We start from the raw sequence: 16415 nt of genomic DNA on the forward strand, positions 1-16415 counted from the left end.
TCAGTAGTTAAGCATCTGACTTCAGCTCAGGTCATGATCTCACTGTTCCCGGGTTCAAACCCCACATCGGGTTCTGTGCTAACAGCTCAGAGCCTGGAGCCTGCTTTGGATTCTGGTCTCCCTCTCTCTCTGCCCCTCCCCTGCTTTTGCTCTGCCTCTCTCTCTCTCTCTCTCTCTCTCTCTCTCTCAAAAATAAACATTAAAAAATTTTTTTTAAATAGAAAACAAACATAAGAAGACTCTGGAAGGTAGAGAGAAGAAGGCAGACTGGCTGGGACTTTGGGAACGATATGCTGGGGAGATCCCTGGGAAGTGTCGAGCTGGATTCCAGGACCCAGTGACAATATCTTTCAGAAAGGAAGGGAACTCAAATCATTCTCAGGTGAAGGACAACGAGGAGAATTTGTCACCAACAGACGTACCCTAAAGGAGGGACAAAGGAACTTCTCTATATGATGTTAGGGTGGGATTATGGATGGAAGGAAGTGGGGGTGGCACAAAGAAGGGCAGCAGGACGGACCCTTGCAGTGATGGAAAGTTCTGGGTTCTTGGCTGTGATATTATTTGGCGAGAGGATACCACTGGGGGGGACAGGACAAAGGGCATACAGGAGGTCTCTGTGTTATTTCTTAGAGCCGCATGGGAAGCACATTCCTCAACACAAAAAGTTCAGTTTAAGCGTGCGTGACCTTGGGCAGGTTCCTCCTCTCAGCCTGTCTCCCCCATCTGTGGCATGGAGACAACGGGAGGATCCCCAAGTGTAACACAGATTTTCCAGCATGTTCTTGGGGGGTAAGTAAATGATATGAAACAAGACGATTACCCAGAACAGCACCTGAAGCTGGGCAATTGCTTGTTGTGTGTTAGCAATAATTCGTACGAACAAGAAAAAGAACCACTTCGCACAGGTTAGCGTGTTAAGCCCTTAGCATAGCTTTTCCTCGCTTCATCCTGGTGACAGCCCCGTGAAGCAGATGACACCTGCATGGCCGTTTCACAGTCAAGGAGACTGGAGCCTCCACAGTGCCCGGGGTCACACAGCTAGTGAGAGGCACGTGCATGCTTTGAACGAAGGCCACCCTGCTCCTTCTGTCCGGGCTCTGACCCACTTTGCCACGTGGCCCAGATAGTGCTTTTTCCTCCAAGAAGGAGTTATTTTTGTAATTGGTGTCCCTCTTCCCTGGAGTAGTGGTCATGGAGGTCTATGGAGTGCGGCTTTGACCAGGGGGAGCCCACGCTCTGTGCCCTGGTCCTGCCCCTGCACCCCACCCCCCACCCCCCGCCAGCCAGAACTCAAAGGTCCGAGTAGGTGGGGGCAGTTTGAAAGTGGACAAGACAGGCAGGAAGGCTGGGGGCCGGGAGCCTCCGACAAAGATGTAAAAGGAGTCAGAAAAGTCGGCCAAGGCCAGAAAAGGTGCCCCGGGGGTTTACCAGAGTGTGAGTGTTATGCCCGAAGTTCTGAAACCTCCCACAAAAGACCACCAGAGTCGTAAGTCAAAGCCAAGCGGCAAGGGTCGTTTATTGCAGGTTCGAACCTGGACCTCTGCGGCTTGGGAAACCGGAGCCCCAGTGGGGTGGTGGTTTTCTGGTACCGGGGGAAGTCTCTTTCCGTTGTGTTGAGGGTATGTATGGAGTGGCCAAGGAGGGAGAGATGAGCTGACTTGTCCAGAAGGGTGCCTCTCCCCAGGTTTCTGGGAAGGAGGCTCAAGCCCAAGGTCTTTTTTTTTTTTTTTTTTTTTTTTTTTTGTATGAAAGCCAGCTATGTGGCTCAGGGAATGAGGATTTCATAACAACAGCAATAATAATAAAAATAGCAACCATAAGGCAGGCACTTAGCATTAATAGCAGGTTAGTTTATCAGCAGAGCACCCAGCAGGCATTAACTAATTAAAACTCCTCCAAGGTAAGCAGTTATTGATTTGTGAGGAGAGATGAAAAGCAACCCGTGTGGAGGTGTTCACATCAGCCAGGCTGAACGATGAGCCAATCTAGGGCACGAGTCGTGTGACGGCCTCGTTCCCCAGGGCTGGGGGTTCAGGAGGCTGAGCCCCTTTGAAGGCCTTGGGTCCTCTCCTCCAAAAGTTGTCTTCTGCTGCAGAGAAGAGGTGACCATCCTTGCCCTCCGGAGGAGGGGAAGAGAGAAAAAGGTGCCACGGGACAAACCAGCGACAGTGTTACGACCTACTGTGACCTGAGCACTTACTATGTGCCAGGCAGTGGCCTAGTTTTTACTGACATAATCTCATTCTGTGTTAACAACACCCCTGTGAGGTACATATCATTATGCCCATTTTACAGATGGAGAAACTGGGGTTGTAAGAGACAGTCCTTTCCCCGGGGTCCCAGAGGTGGTAAGGGAAGGGCTTTGTCTCAAGATTTCTGGAAGGTTTTGTGAATTTTTGCCAAACATCTCGATCCTTGTGATGAACCTCTGCACTAGGGACCTGTTCTCATTTTACAGATGGGGAAACTGAGGCCCACAAGGGGTAGGGCATCACTTATAGGCAGTGGGGCCCTATAGACAGACACAGTACAGGTCTGTCTGATTCCAAGGCCACCCCTCCTTTTCCTCCTGGACCCCGAGACAGGTGCAAAGAGGAGCTCTCTCTGGAAGAGGAAGTTTGGATGTTGAGCCTGGTGTGGAGAGCTTGTAACCTTTGCTCAGTGTGATTGTGCTGGGGTCCAAGCCACAGATGCAATGCCTCCAGGGGGCCCGGGAGCTCTGGTTTCTCCCCTTGCCTCGGTCTATGCCCCAGAAAAGTAATTCCAAGTCTATAAAGTGCTTTCACACCCCTTTGTTCAACTCTGCACGGTAGGCAGGGCAAGAAAACCAGTGCCTCTCCCAGGGGCAGGTCCACCCCTGAACTTGGCACCTGATACGCCTCCGTGGCCTGGATCCACACGGTGGGTGCCCTGGCTCCTGCCGGAGAAAAGTGGATGTACTACTTGATTGATTGATTGATTCATTCATTCATTCGTTAAGATCTCAAAAAAAATTTTTTTTTAGTGTTTATTTATTTTTGGGAGAGAGAATCCGAAGCAGGCTCCAGGCTCCAAGCTGTCAGCCCAGAGCCCGACATGGGGCTCAAACTCAGGAACCGTGAGATCGCGACCTGAGCCGAAGTCGGACGCTCGACCGACTGAGCCACCCAGACACCCCTAATATATTTTTTTAATTAAGTAAACTCTATCCCCAACGTGGGGCTCGAACCCACAACCCTAAGATCAAGAGTTGCATGCTCCGCCGACTGAGCCAGCCAGGCGCCATGTGTTTACTACTTAATTCGACCCCCACAACACTGCCAGGACAACGTTACCCTCAGTTTCCCTGGTATAAGGGAGGGAGTCCCCCAAGGACACACAGCCAGCAGGCGAGGTCAGGAGGCTTTGGTCTCAGGCACACCTAACCCCCTCCATCCCCCCAGCCCACACGTGTAACTGCCACGCTTACCCGCCTGCCCTGGAAATGGGGTGTGCACAGCTTATCGCTGATAATAAAAGCTGACATTTCTGAATGCTTATTATATGGCACGCAGGGCCTTTTTAATGTAATCTCTGCAACAGTCCTGTGCAGGAGGTGTGACTGTGGCCATTTCACAGATGAAGTGTTCAAGAGAAGCAAGGGAACAGTTTTCCTGGTGAGCGAGGAGAGCAGGACTTGGGACTCAGGTCTGTCTGAGTCCAAAACCCAGCTGGACTCATCATGCTGACACCTTATCTTTGCTCCTCACGCTTCGACGCCTCCTGGCGATACCTCGCCATGGCCTTCCCGCTTCTGTCCTGCTGCTCTGGCTTCAAAGTCAAGTTTCCTAGTTTGAAGCGGGGCATCGTCACAGCACAGCAGTCGTGTGACCTGGGCATCAAGCTCTTTAAAAGCCTTCCCAGGAGGTTCTAAGGTGCAGTCTGGGCTGAGAACCGCAGGCTGAAGAAAAAGGCACGGAATCTAGATCTCAGCGTGGAATGATCTCGCGAAATCCTCGGGTTTGGTGCCCTGCCTTCATCCTCTTCACAGACGAGTGAGGAACCCGAGGCCCAGAAAGCCGAAGCGTTAGGCCAAGAGGGCCAGCAAGTCAGGCTGGCAGTGGAGGCTGGAGCCCGAGCTCCCGAACCCGGCCCAGGGCTGGTTCCTTGCTGCAGCGCCTAGATGGCCGCAGCCTTGAATGTGGGCCATCTCCGGGTGCTCATCGGCTCCCACTCCTAGGACCTTGTCCTCCATTGCCTGGGCTACTCTCTTCTGCTCGGGCACAAGTCAGGGCCTCCAAAGACTGTAACCAAGGAGCTGTGGAAATGACAGCAAAAAGAGGCACAGGGAGGGACAATCGTCACGGTAAGGGGAGGAGCCCCACTGTCCCCCAAACATACTAGCATTTGCCACCTCCCAGACTTTGCCTGTGCCTTGGGGTAAGATGCAGGAGGAAGGCAGATGGGCCAGAATAGTGTCTTCATTACTGATTGAGCTGAGCTTGGGGAATGTGGCCTAATTCCAGAGGCCAGAGTCTGACAGCCCACCCCGCGTGCTCTGTCCTTCCCTAGGTCCCTCCACAGACGGGGCTCCCCTGGGAGTAGAGAGAGGACTCATGCCCCCCATGAGCGTGTGGCTCCCCAGAGCCTGGGAGGAAGAAGGGGCAGGGCTGGGTGGGCCTGGCCTCCCCTTCCACACTCCCCAGTGCACCGGGGTGAGGGCGAGGGGCCGGTAGTGGGGTGCTGACCCACGGAAGGCGGGGGTGGTGAGGCCCATGCATCCCTTCATTTTCAGAGGGTCTGGGGGTGCTTCATGGGCATTTGTGTGATACGAGAGTCTGTCTGCAGATTGGTGGGTGATCGCTGCCCCAGGACGGCTGAGGGAGCCGCAAAGCCGAACCAATTCTGCTGAAACGTGCTGTCCCATAGACGCGACTTTGTTAGAAGGATGCGTGGGCTCAAAGCTCTGGACCTGAGTTCTGGTCCTGGCTGGGCTGTGTGCGTGGCCTTGGACAAGCCACCCCTCTGGGCCTCTGTAGAACGGAGATCGTCCGGCAACCTGGTTTATTTCTCAGCGCCGTTCGGGGTCACGGTGAGCACACGGCAGGGACGCTCCAGCGGATGCTGCGATCCTCGGTCAGGATTTGGGACCGCTGCTTAGCCGTCAGGGCTCCGCGGTGCCTCGCTGGGTGGCTGCCTGGTCCGGTGGCTTGTCCTCCCCGGGACCCCGGAGGGCTTCCACCCAAGCAACCCTGGGATGCCCCCTGCCTGGTGATAGCACTGCCACTTTATAAAGCCGGCGGGTGCTTTGTCCACCACAGCTCTACCCCGGGCACGTGCTTTCATCCTGCAGCCGTAAAGTGGGATCAAGCCTGTAAAGTAGTAACAGCAAAGAGGCTCTTTCGTCGGGTGCAGGTGGAGGTGAACAAGGTCAGAAGTCCGAGACCTCCAGGCATTTCCTGGCAGCTGATAACCCTCCCTGGGCCTGAACCAGCTGGGTCCCCGCTGCAGAGGCTCCTCTCCCTGTGAACGAGGGGGCGCACTGTAGATGGTCCTCGGCTTGGACTCATGAACACCCGTGCGCCTGGGTGGTGCCCTCAAAACACGGCTGGGGGCGGGGTGCCACCTGCCTGGGTTCTCACCTGTGTGCCATCTGCTGAGTGTGTCTTCTCTGGCTCCTTCCCCTCTCGGAGCACAAAAACGGAGGAGAAGAGTGTGGCCAAAGAAGTCAACCCAGCACTGCCATGTGGGGTCCCACAGGCCTGGGTTCATGTCCCGGCTCCCACTTATTGGCTGTGTGACCTTGGGCAAGGCTCTGTACCTCTCTGGACCTAATTCCTCATCTATTCACGGTGAAGACAACACCTCCTATAACTCAGATCAAGCCTGGCACGTAGCCGTGTCATGAAAGAAACTCCCTGGTCTCCCCTTTGCCATCCTTATCCTCTCTCTTGCAGGGCCCTCCCCGCTCCCAGGACTCAGAGAAGTGGATCCGAAGGGGCCTTTGAATTATCCCAGGAGAGGTGTGTGGGGTGGAGGGGGAGCTCTGGCCTCTGGTGCCAAACAACTGGGTTCTGGTTCCGGTCTGGAAACTTCTAGCTCTGCGGCTTCAGGCAAGTTGCTTAATCTGAGTCCCTGTCTTTACCTTCGTCGGGGCAGATTTTGGCACCAGTGTTCTGGGGCTGCTCATCTGGACACCCCACCGGCCTCTGCACCTGTCTAGAGGAGGCCTTGGGAAAGTACCCAGGTGGGAGAATGGGGCCTGGAAAGATGGAGTCACCTGCCCAACACCACCTAGCTAGGAGTTCGGCCTGAAGAAGGAAGGTGCTTGTTGTGTGTCCTAATTGGGGTTACCCTAGCAAAAAAATTTTTTTAATGTTTATTTATTTTTGAGAGAGAGAGAGAGACAGACAGACAGAGCATGAGTGGGGGAGGGGCAGAGAGAGAGGGAGACACGGAATCCGAAGCAGGCTCCAGGCTCCTGGATGTCAGCACAGAGCCCAAGGTGGGTCTCAAACCCACACACTGCGAGATCGTGACCTGAGCTGATGTCAGATGCTTAACCAACAGAGCCACCCGACGCGGGGCTCGAACTCACAAATCGTGAGATCATGACCTGAGCTAAAGTCGGACGTTCAACTGACTGAGCCACCCAGGCACCTCATTTTTTTTTAAATTTTCTTTTTTTTTTCACATTGGCTGCTTTTGAGCTACAACAGCAGAGTAAAGTACCTCCTACAGCGACTCTAAGTCCTGTAAAGCCTAGAATATCTGCTGCCCCTTTACAGAGAATGTTTGCAACCCCTGCCCTGGCAGCTGGGGTGTCTGTGCCGGAATCCACTGCCCCCCTTCATTTCACAGGTGAGGGAGTTGAGGGTGAGTGATTTGCCCACCGCCACATGCCCCTGGTGGCTTCTTAGGGTCAGCGTACAGGTGGTTAGCTCAGGGCTGTTCCCCCCACCCCGGGGGTCACAGCAGAGAGGTGGAAATGAGGGTGGTGTGGAAATGTCCTGGCAGCTGTACCCGCCAGCTGTGAGATGCTCTGCCGATGGGGAGGCATGTTCCGATCCCCCATTTCTTTCCTTGAGCCTCACCGCAACCCTCCCGACAAGTATTTGTGTCCATAAATGCTGAATGAATGTAAGGGAATCCCCACGGCTTATTCTGGTGGCTGACGTTCCCACGGCCACTGGCAGGTTTGGAACTCAGAGCCCCGCCTGCTGCCTGCTGGCTTCTTCGTGGGGCTCAGAGCCCTCAAGCTCCCTCTGTGCTGAAGATGCAGGTCAGAGCTGGCCAGCACATCTGGGGAGTGCTCTGGACCCCAGCGTGCACTCTAACCCCGGACCCTAAGCTCTGGAGCTCACAGAACTCTTTAAAGGCACCTCCTCGCGCGAGTCATTTGAGAGCATTTTCCTGTCTTAGGAGAAGTTGTGTTGGGGGTGTCTCAGCACTGGCTGCCTGAGCCTGGGGCTTCTCTCCTTCCTCTCACTCCCACCAAACCCAGGAGGCTGCTTGTTCCGGGGACCCGGTGCAGAGCGCCCAGACAGCTTTTGCAGAGAGCCCGGCTCAGGTCAGCAAAGGGGGCCGGGACGCAGCGGTGTTGAGGACCGGTTCCTTTGCTCTCCCCAACCGATCTGATCAGGGGGTGGCAGCCTGGGATGGGAGAGGGCAAACGTGCAACCAGACGGCCCTGGGTTTGAATCCTGACCTTGTCACTGGCTGTGTGGTTTAGAGCCTGTTCTAAGACCCTCTTGGCATTCCTTCCTTCACCTGTAACAAGGACAACGAGGATTACCCATGCATGCGACTCACGCGTGCTGGGGTTTCTTCCGGGTGCCAGCAGCATGTGAATTAAATACCATGATTCCCCCAGGGGTCTGGGCCCGGCCAGCCCCCAGTTGGTAGCTATCTGTGTTCTTGTTCTTGTTCTTGTCCTCTGTCCTGGCTTCTTGACCTTCCTCTCCCCTGGGGCCATGAGCAGGGGCCGGCTCTTTGCACAGGGTCCTGAGACGGGCCCGCGGGAGAATGGCATTCAGCAGTGTGGGGTGGAGGTCGGCTCCCTCTAGGATTTCTGCCCTGGTCTTGCCAGAACAAGGACTTCTGCCCTGCCCCATCCGAGTGCCCTGAGCCCCGGGGCGGATCATTGCCCCAGCATGCATTCATCTTCGTGCACGTGCTACGGTGACAGTGAAAGACTTTAGGGGACCCTCCTGGAACGTGAGCTTGGAGAGCACAGTGGCCTCCGTCTTGTCTGCTGCCGATCCCCCAGCACCTGCGAGGCTCTGGGTACACAGTAGGTGTCGAATGCATGGGGAAGGCCAGGAAGGATTCTTTTCTCCCCTCAAGGTCTTCCAGAGGTTTGGAGAAATAAATTGACATAAATGGACAGGAAAAAAGCAAGGGTTTTATTACATGCACAGGGAGGCTCAGTAATGAAACGGAGACCCAAGTAAATGACCGGGGCAGGCAGTTTGTATACCTTTTTAGACAAAGAGACAATAAATCTGTGAGGAATTCACAGGTCAAAGAAAAGGTAACTTTGGGGGCCTCAATCAGTAAGGAATTCTCAACAGAATTTGGGTGGGGGGGAGTACGTTAGTGAAGCAACAAGGGTTGTTTATAGAGCCTTCTCGGCTCTAAATTTCCCATCTCTGGGGATGGAGATGTCTCTTTACCCCCAGATGCGGGGAGGGTAACTTTCACGTGGGAGATTCATTTTCTGCTTCCAGGGGGATAGGAGGGTCTGAGTGTCCTTCCTGCCCAGGCTGTCTGTTAAGTAACTTTATTTAAAATAATCTATATAGGGGCACCTGGGTGGTTCAGTGTTGGTTAAGCGTCTGACTCTTGATCTCAGCTCAGGACATGATTTCGCGGGTTGTGGGATCAAGCCCCACTCTGGGCTCTGTGCTGGCAGTGAGGAACCTGCTTAGGATTCTCTCTCTCTCTCTCTCTCTCTCTGCCCATCTCCTCTGCTCTCTCTCTTTCAAAATAAATAAATATACATTAAAAAATAAACTGATCAATATGCCAAAGTAGCACATTTTGGGGCTGCCTGCCCTTGGCCCCTGCAACCAAGAAACCTCTCATCCCTGAGGGTCATCTGAAAGTCGAAACTGAACTTTGCTTTAGAGCCATCAATGAGGCTTCAGAGATCACTTGCTGGATAAGAAAATGACTTTGTCTCGGCCTCGACTGCATCGTTGTAAAATTTTCAGGGAAGGACTCAAGCCCAGAGAGTCAGGGGGCCTGGGATTTCACAGCCAAGTGCTTCTCGACGATCTGTTCCAAGCAGGGTCAGGTGCTGCCTTATGACCGACCTTCTCCTCCTGCTTCCGGGGTTGTGTTCATGCTGTTCCCCCCGCTGGAAAGCTGGTCCTCCACTTTTCTCTGTGTCTGTCTCTGTCTCTCTCGGCAGCCCGGAGTCTGTTCCACCTTCATGAAACCTTTCCAGGCCTCTCAAAACATTCGTTCACCTCATGGCTTTTGCTGAACTCCTCTGACAGAATTACTTTGAGACCCTCACCTTGGCATTTAACTGTTTCCTCAACCAGATGCTACATGTCCCGAGGGCCATGTGTTACGCCTCTAACCTCGTGTGTGGCCCAGGACAGGGAACACCTGAGCTCAGCACGAGGAAGGGGCAGTAAAGCCAGACATGGGCTCAGTATTTCCAGGGTCTGGGCACTGAAATCATCACCCTCGATGGGTTCGAACCCACAGGACCAATGGGATGAGGCCTGTCCCCTACTTTCTTTTTTTAAAAATTGATTGATTGATTGAGAGAGAGAGAGAGAGAGAGAGAGAGAGAGAAGGAATGAGTAGGGGAGGGGCAGAGAGAGAATGGGAGAGAGAGAATCCCAAGCAGGCTCTGCACTGTCAGTGTGGAGCCCGATATGGAGCTCAAACTCACAAACCGCGAGATCACAACCTGAGCTGAAGTCGGATGCTTAACCGACGGAGCCACCCAGGCGCCCCAAATGTCCCCTGCCCCCAGCTTTATTGAGATAAAACTGACATACAACACGGTGTTCAACGTGATGATTTGATACATGTCTCTATTGCCAAATGATTATACACTAAAGCTAGTTAATACCTCCATCCCCTGCATAATCATTTTTTTTATTGATGGGAACATTGAAGAACTACTCTTCTAGCAACTTCCAAGTATATAATACAGTACTGTTGTTTTTTTTTTTAATTTTTTAACGTTTGTTTATTTTTGAGAGAGAGAAAGCACGAGCGAGACGGAGAAGGGCAGGGAGAGGGAGACAGAGGATCAGAAGCAGGCTCTGCTCTGACAGCACAAAGCCTGATGCGGGGCTTGAACCCACAAACTGTGAGATCACGGCCGGAGCCGAAGTCCAGACGCTTAACCGACTGAGCCACCCAGGTGTCCCATATAATACAATACCGTTAACCATAGCCACCCTGCTGTACGTTAGATCCCCAGAACTTATTTCTCTTCCGGCTGGAAGTTTGTACCATGTGACCAACATCTCCCCACTTCCCCCACCCCCCAGCCCTAACCACTATTCTACTCTGTTTCTTCAAGTTTGGCTTTTTTAGAATCCACATGTTAAATGATATCTTCTACTATTTGTCCTCTGATTTATTTCACTTAGAGCTCATTGAGTTATTTTAAGAATTGAATGAGAACACGAAGGTGAAGCAATCTGCCCAGTGTCTTACTAAGTGCTTACCAAGTGCTAAGAATCATTAGTTTTGATAATAAAATTGTTCCTATTTCATGCCAGTTATATAAAGAATTCTCAAAACCCAATAGTAAAAAAACAAAACAAAACAAAACAAAAACTCAAGCAATTCAATTAGAACATGACTGAACTCATCATCAGAGAAATACAAATCAAAACCACGATGAGATAGCACTTCACGCCTGTCAGAATGGCTAACGGTAACAAGTCAGAAAACAATAGATATTGGGGAGGATGCGGAATAAAGGGAACGCTTTTGCAATGTTGGTGGCAATGCAGACTGGGGCAGCCACTCTGGCAAATCGTCTGGAGTTTTGTCAAAAAATTAAAAAATAGAACTACCCTATGACCCAGAAATTGCGCTACTAGGGATTTATCCAAAGGATACAAATATGCTGATTCTAAGGGGCACGCGCACCCCAATGTTCATAAAAGTGCTATCAACAATAGCCCAATTATGGAAAGAGCCCAAATGCCCATAGATCGATGAATGGACAAAGAAGATGTGGTGTGTATGTAGACACAAGGGACTATTACTCAGCGATGGAAAAGAATGAAATCTTCCCATTAGCAACAACATGGATGGAACTAGAGTGTACTATGCTAAATGAAATAAGTCAGCCGGAGAAAGATATCACATGATTTCACTCATATGTGCAATTTAAGAAACAAGACGAACATAGGAGAAGGGAAGGAAAAATAAGTTACTAACAGAGAGGGAGGCAAACCATAAGAGACCCTTAAATACAGAGAACAAACGGAGGGTTGGTGGAGGAGGTGGGTGGGGGATGGGCTAAACGGGTGATGGGCATTAAGGAGGCCACCTGTTGGGATGAGCCCTGGGTGTCATATTAAGTGATGAATCACTGGGTTCTAACCTGAAACCAATACTACATTGTATGTTAGCTAACTTGCATTTAAATACATAAAATTAAAAAAAGAAAGAACATGACTGGAATAGATGAAGAGGTTTCCCCAGAGAAGATACACGCACGACGGCAAGCACAGGGAAAGATATTCCATGTCGTTAGCCATCTGGGAAATGCAAACAAAGACCACAAGGAGATTTCACACTACCTAACTATCAGAAGGGCTAAAATGAAAAATAGTGACAACACTAAAGGTTGGTGAGGTTGTGGAGAAGCTGGATTGTTCGTATGCTGCAGGTGGAAACATAAGATGGCCCAACTGTTCTGGAAAACAGCTTGGTAGTTTCCTGCAAAGCTGACCGTGCAACCCAGCCATTGCATTGCTGAGCATTCCCCAGGCCTGCAGAGAAATAAAGACTTGGGTTCACGCCAGATCTGTGCTCCGGTATTTACAGCATCATTATTCACGATAGCCACAACATGGAAACGACACAACTGTTGTTTTGCAGTGGGCAAGTCAGCAAGCGAACCATGGTGCAACCATACCAGGGAACAGAAACCAACAAGCGACAAAAGGAGCAGACCCCCGGCACACGCCCCAGCTTTAGATGGATCTCAGGAGAACCACTGTGAGTGAACATGGCCAACCCCAACAGGCAAAGGCTGTGGGATCCCATTCATATAAATTACTGAGAGGACAGAATTCTAGAAGGGAGAGCAGATGAGTGCTTGCCAGGGGTTAGGGATGGAGAGAGGGCAGGAGGGACGGGTATGGCTATGAAAGGGCCACCTGAGAGATTCCCTTTTGGGAATGTTCTGTATCTTGGCTGTGTCCATGTCAGTATCCTGGTGGTGATAACTTTTCCAGATTCCATCGGAAAAGCCAGGTAAAGGGTAGCTGAGCTGGCTCTCTATGATTCCTTACAGCTACATGTGAACATACAAGTCGCCCCAAACAGAAAGTTCGGTTAAAAAAATGCATAATCTCTTCCAAGAACTACAAGTAATTGCAAGGGATGGAAGGAAATAGTGAGTGGGACGTTTCAGTAGAGGTGAGGCTGGTGAGGTCTCCTGGGGGCAGATCACAAAGGGTTGGTGGGGGTGGGGTGGGTTCTGGACCTTCTGCCTGGATATCTTGGCAAATACTGGGGTCGCAGAGGCACTGGAAGGTTTTCAGCAGTCGTGGATTTGGAGGCTCACTCCAGTAGTGCTGTAGAAAGGTACTGAGTGGGTGGTTCTGGAAGCTGGGAGACCAACCACAAGGCTGGAGGTGATGAAGTTGGAAGCTGGGTGAGGGCAGGTGGCCAGGAAGGATGGCCTTTCCTGGGGCATATAAAGGCCTTTATTTTATTTTATTTTATTTTATTTTATTTTATTTTATTTTGTTTTGTTTTGTTTTGTTTTATTTTATTTTGTTTTATTTTATTTTATTTTATTTTATTTTATTTTGTTTTGTTTTGTTTTGTTTTGTTTTATTTTATTTTATTTTATTTTATTTTATTTTATTTTGTTTTATTTTATTTTATTTTATTTTATTTGGTTTTATTTTTGGAATTTATAAAAGTTTTTATTTACTCACAATTTTAGTTTAGTAATGTGATTAGCAGAGATTGAAAGTCATTACAACAAAATTATATAGCAAAAAGTCATTATCTTTAAGCCAGTACCCAAAATGGTACAAACCCAAATAATCGACCTGTATCATACATATACTGTTACCAGGCTAGGCTCAATCCATTTTGCTGTATCAGAAACAAAACTCATCCTCGAGTGATGTGAGCATTGGAAGAGAGTATATACTGGCATTTATTACAAAGCATCTCAAAGAGGAGATAATATCCAACAAGAGGGAGAAGTGGTCGTATTATGCACGCAAAATAATCTTGTTGGCAGTGTTTCACTGTGTGAGATAGATGAGCTATAGACTCTGGGGGTGTCCCTTTATCCTTTCAATCATCAACATCTTATTTTATTTTAATTAATTAATTGATTTTAATATAATTTATTGTCAAATTGGCTTCCATACAACACCCAGTGCTCCTCCCAACAAGTGCTAAGGGCTTTTAAAAAAATATTTATTTTTGAGAGAGGGAGAGAGAGAGAGAGAACAAGGAGCGGAGGGGCAGAGAGAGAGGGGGACACAGAATCCAAAGCAGGCTCCAGGCTCCGAGCTGTCAGCACAGAGCCCGATGTGGGGCTCGAACTCACAAACCATGAGATCATGACCTGAGCTGAAGTCGGACTCTTAACCGACTGAGCCACCCAGGCGCCCCTTAAGGGTCTTGTGTTTTAAGACCCCTTTCCAGAAATCTGCACTGGCATCCACCTTAGGGAAAAAAAAGGTTGACAGCCCCTTTCTCTTCCAGGTCAGTGGGGCCAAGGAGAGACGCCTTCTGAATACAGCCGGGAGGCGGCCCCCATCAGCTCCGGAGTGCCAGCTCCCCTTCTGTGCCTTTTGGGACCAGGTGAGCAGGTGCAGGTGGCTTTGCCCTCGCCCCTGGGGGGCCCCGTGGAGGAGCACAGGCTCACCATGCATAGGGTGCGGGTTGAGGGGCGAGAGCGAGAGGAGATGACTGTCTTCATACATCACCTCTGTGTTGCCTGCGTCATGCAGCAAACGTGTCGTCCTTTTGTCATGAAGAAAACCAACAATGAAATAAGTAAAAATGGGGAGAGAGACCACATCCTAGCTCTCTTGACACTACTGTGTGCCCCTGAGCGAGGACCTTCGCCTCTCTGCCCCCCTAACCCCCCGCTGCGAGCCAAGGGTTGGCCCGAGAGACTTTTTGGGGCAATGAGTCCCCACCCTGTTTTCTGCACGCCCACTCGGGATCCTCCCGGGGGAGGCAGGGATGGCATGCACTGTGGCCCATGTACCACTCCCAGAGGGCTCCAGGGCCAGCCTTCCTCACCCCGGTCAGCACGGCAGTGACCCCGTGGGACCCGGAAAGAAGTATGTATGTAAGGAAGGTTAAGACCCAGCGATGGGCAGCCCTGTCCCTGAGCATAGCCCTGGGTCCCCTGCACTTCCTGGACTGTTGGCCGAACACCCCTGGACCTCCTGCCTCCAGGAAGGGGGTCCTTCTCATGGCAGGGGGCTCTGGGTTCGGCAGCGCTGGCTGTGGACAGCACTGCCATCCCCCACCCCCCACCCCCGCCCTTGAAGGGACTCTGGTTTTGATGTCCGTACCCAAAGCCTCAAAGAGAGGAAATACCCCATCTTCCTTTCTCGTTCTACACATGGGAACTGTGAGGCCCAGGGATGTGGGGAGCCGCTGTCCAGATGCATCCAGCAGGCAAGGGAAATTTGGGCTTGAATCCAGAATCTTCCCATGGCTAGCCTGGGATCTTCTGTCCCCAGCCCTGGGCTTCACCTTTGCAGAGGGCTTTGCAAACACCCTGGTGAATGAACAGCAGATGGCCGGCCACCTGGAGAGCAGAATGGCTCCGTGGTGCCCCCACATGCAACCCGAAATGTGGGACCCTCCAGCCCTCATCGAGCATCCAGGTGGCAAAGCATCACCCCACGTTTCCCCCGGAGGGCAGTGTGCTTGAAGATCCGGGTCAGGTCATTCAAGGAGGGGAGGTTTCACTAAAGGTGATGGAACGTCCTTCAGTCCCGGCTTTAGACTCATTGGAAAATATTTGGGGCGGCATTTTCGGCTTCCTTGGAAGGGAACCTGAGCCCGTTAGCAGAATGCAGTTGGCATCAGAGGGAGTTTGCGAGCTGTGTTCATTGCTTCTGAGGGACTCTGCAGACACAGCCTGATCCTGGCCCTGGGTGTAACTTTTCAGTTTATCAGCACTCTAGCTACAGACAGCTTCCCTCTGAAGGCCAGAGGGGTGGGGGGCTTTCCCTGCGCCCGGGGCAGAGCAGGTGTGATTGGGAAAAGCTCTGGGTGGCCGAGGTTAATGCTGTGGGCAGCAGGCAAGCACACTGAGGCTGCGATTTCTTGCAGCATGAATGAGAGGCGAGGCGGGACGGATGTTGGGGAGACGCTGGAGCTCTGAGTGAGCTGCAGAGTGAAGAAAGGCTTCCATGGTCTCCAGCGATGGACGCTCCTGCCAGAAGACAAGGCGGTCCGTAGGGGAGGTCCCTGCCTTTCTGGAGCCACCGGTCTGGTGACGCTGTGGGTCCCTTCGCCGAACAAGGCTTTCAGAATGGATGAACTGAAATACAGGGGATTCGAAAGGAAACTGATTATATTGAAGTTCAGCTATCAGAATAGTAAAATGTGTGTGATGCTGTAGTACCTACGTGCGCTTCTTACCAGCACGCTAAATATTTTGAAATATTTGCAACAACCGTAGGGAGAGAGAGGGAAGCCGTCTGTGGGGACAACTGTGGGGACAACGTCATGCGTAGTGTGAATACAGCACTGCGTGATTTGTTGTCTGCAGGCCTAATGGAGGGAAATGCTACATCCGGGGTAGAGTTTAACTGAAAATATAGACGCCCATGCCCACAGGGTGTTGTGGGTGTACAATAAGGAAATAGTCTGAGTCAGAAGTTCACAGAAGGTTAGAGTTCTGAATAAATTGCAGTTAAAGTTAAATGGAAATGTCTTAAATAATATCCTTGTTTGCTTTACAAGATCTTTTCGGAACCCTTTAGGCACTTTTTAACATGGTAGGGGGGCCTGGGTGGCTCATTTGTTTGAGTGTTTGACTCTTGATTTCAGCTCAGGTAGTGATTTCATGGTTTGTGAGTTTGAGCCCCGCACCGGGCTTTGCGCTGAGAGCAATGGAACCTGCTTGGGATTCTCTCTCTCTTTCTCTCTCTCTCTCTCTCTCCCTCCCTCTCTCTCTCTCTGCCCCTTCCCTGCTCATGCTCTCCCTCTCTCTCTCTCTCTCTCTCTCTCTCTCTCTCTCT

The 16415-nt window shown here is 51.2% G+C and overlaps 1 protein-coding gene across 1 annotated transcript in view; it reads left to right on the forward strand.

The window, feature by feature from the left end:
* LOC109265490 (basic proline-rich protein-like) overlaps positions 1-16138 on the forward strand; it is a 124348-nt gene extending 108210 nt beyond the window's left edge. The window contains exons 3-4 of the mRNA XM_053894877.1: positions 13909-14007; positions 15502-16138. The gene's annotated coding sequence lies outside the window, so the exon portion shown is untranslated. The remainder of the gene's footprint in view (positions 1-13908; positions 14008-15501) is intronic.
* The last annotated feature ends 277 nt before the right edge of the window (positions 16139-16415 follow it).

The sequence above is a fragment of the Panthera pardus genome, unplaced genomic scaffold, assembly GCF_024362965.1.
Source record: "Panthera pardus isolate Hobbes unplaced genomic scaffold, ASM2436296v1 HiC_scaffold_6, whole genome shotgun sequence".
Lineage (NCBI taxonomy): Eukaryota > Metazoa > Chordata > Mammalia > Carnivora > Felidae > Panthera > Panthera pardus.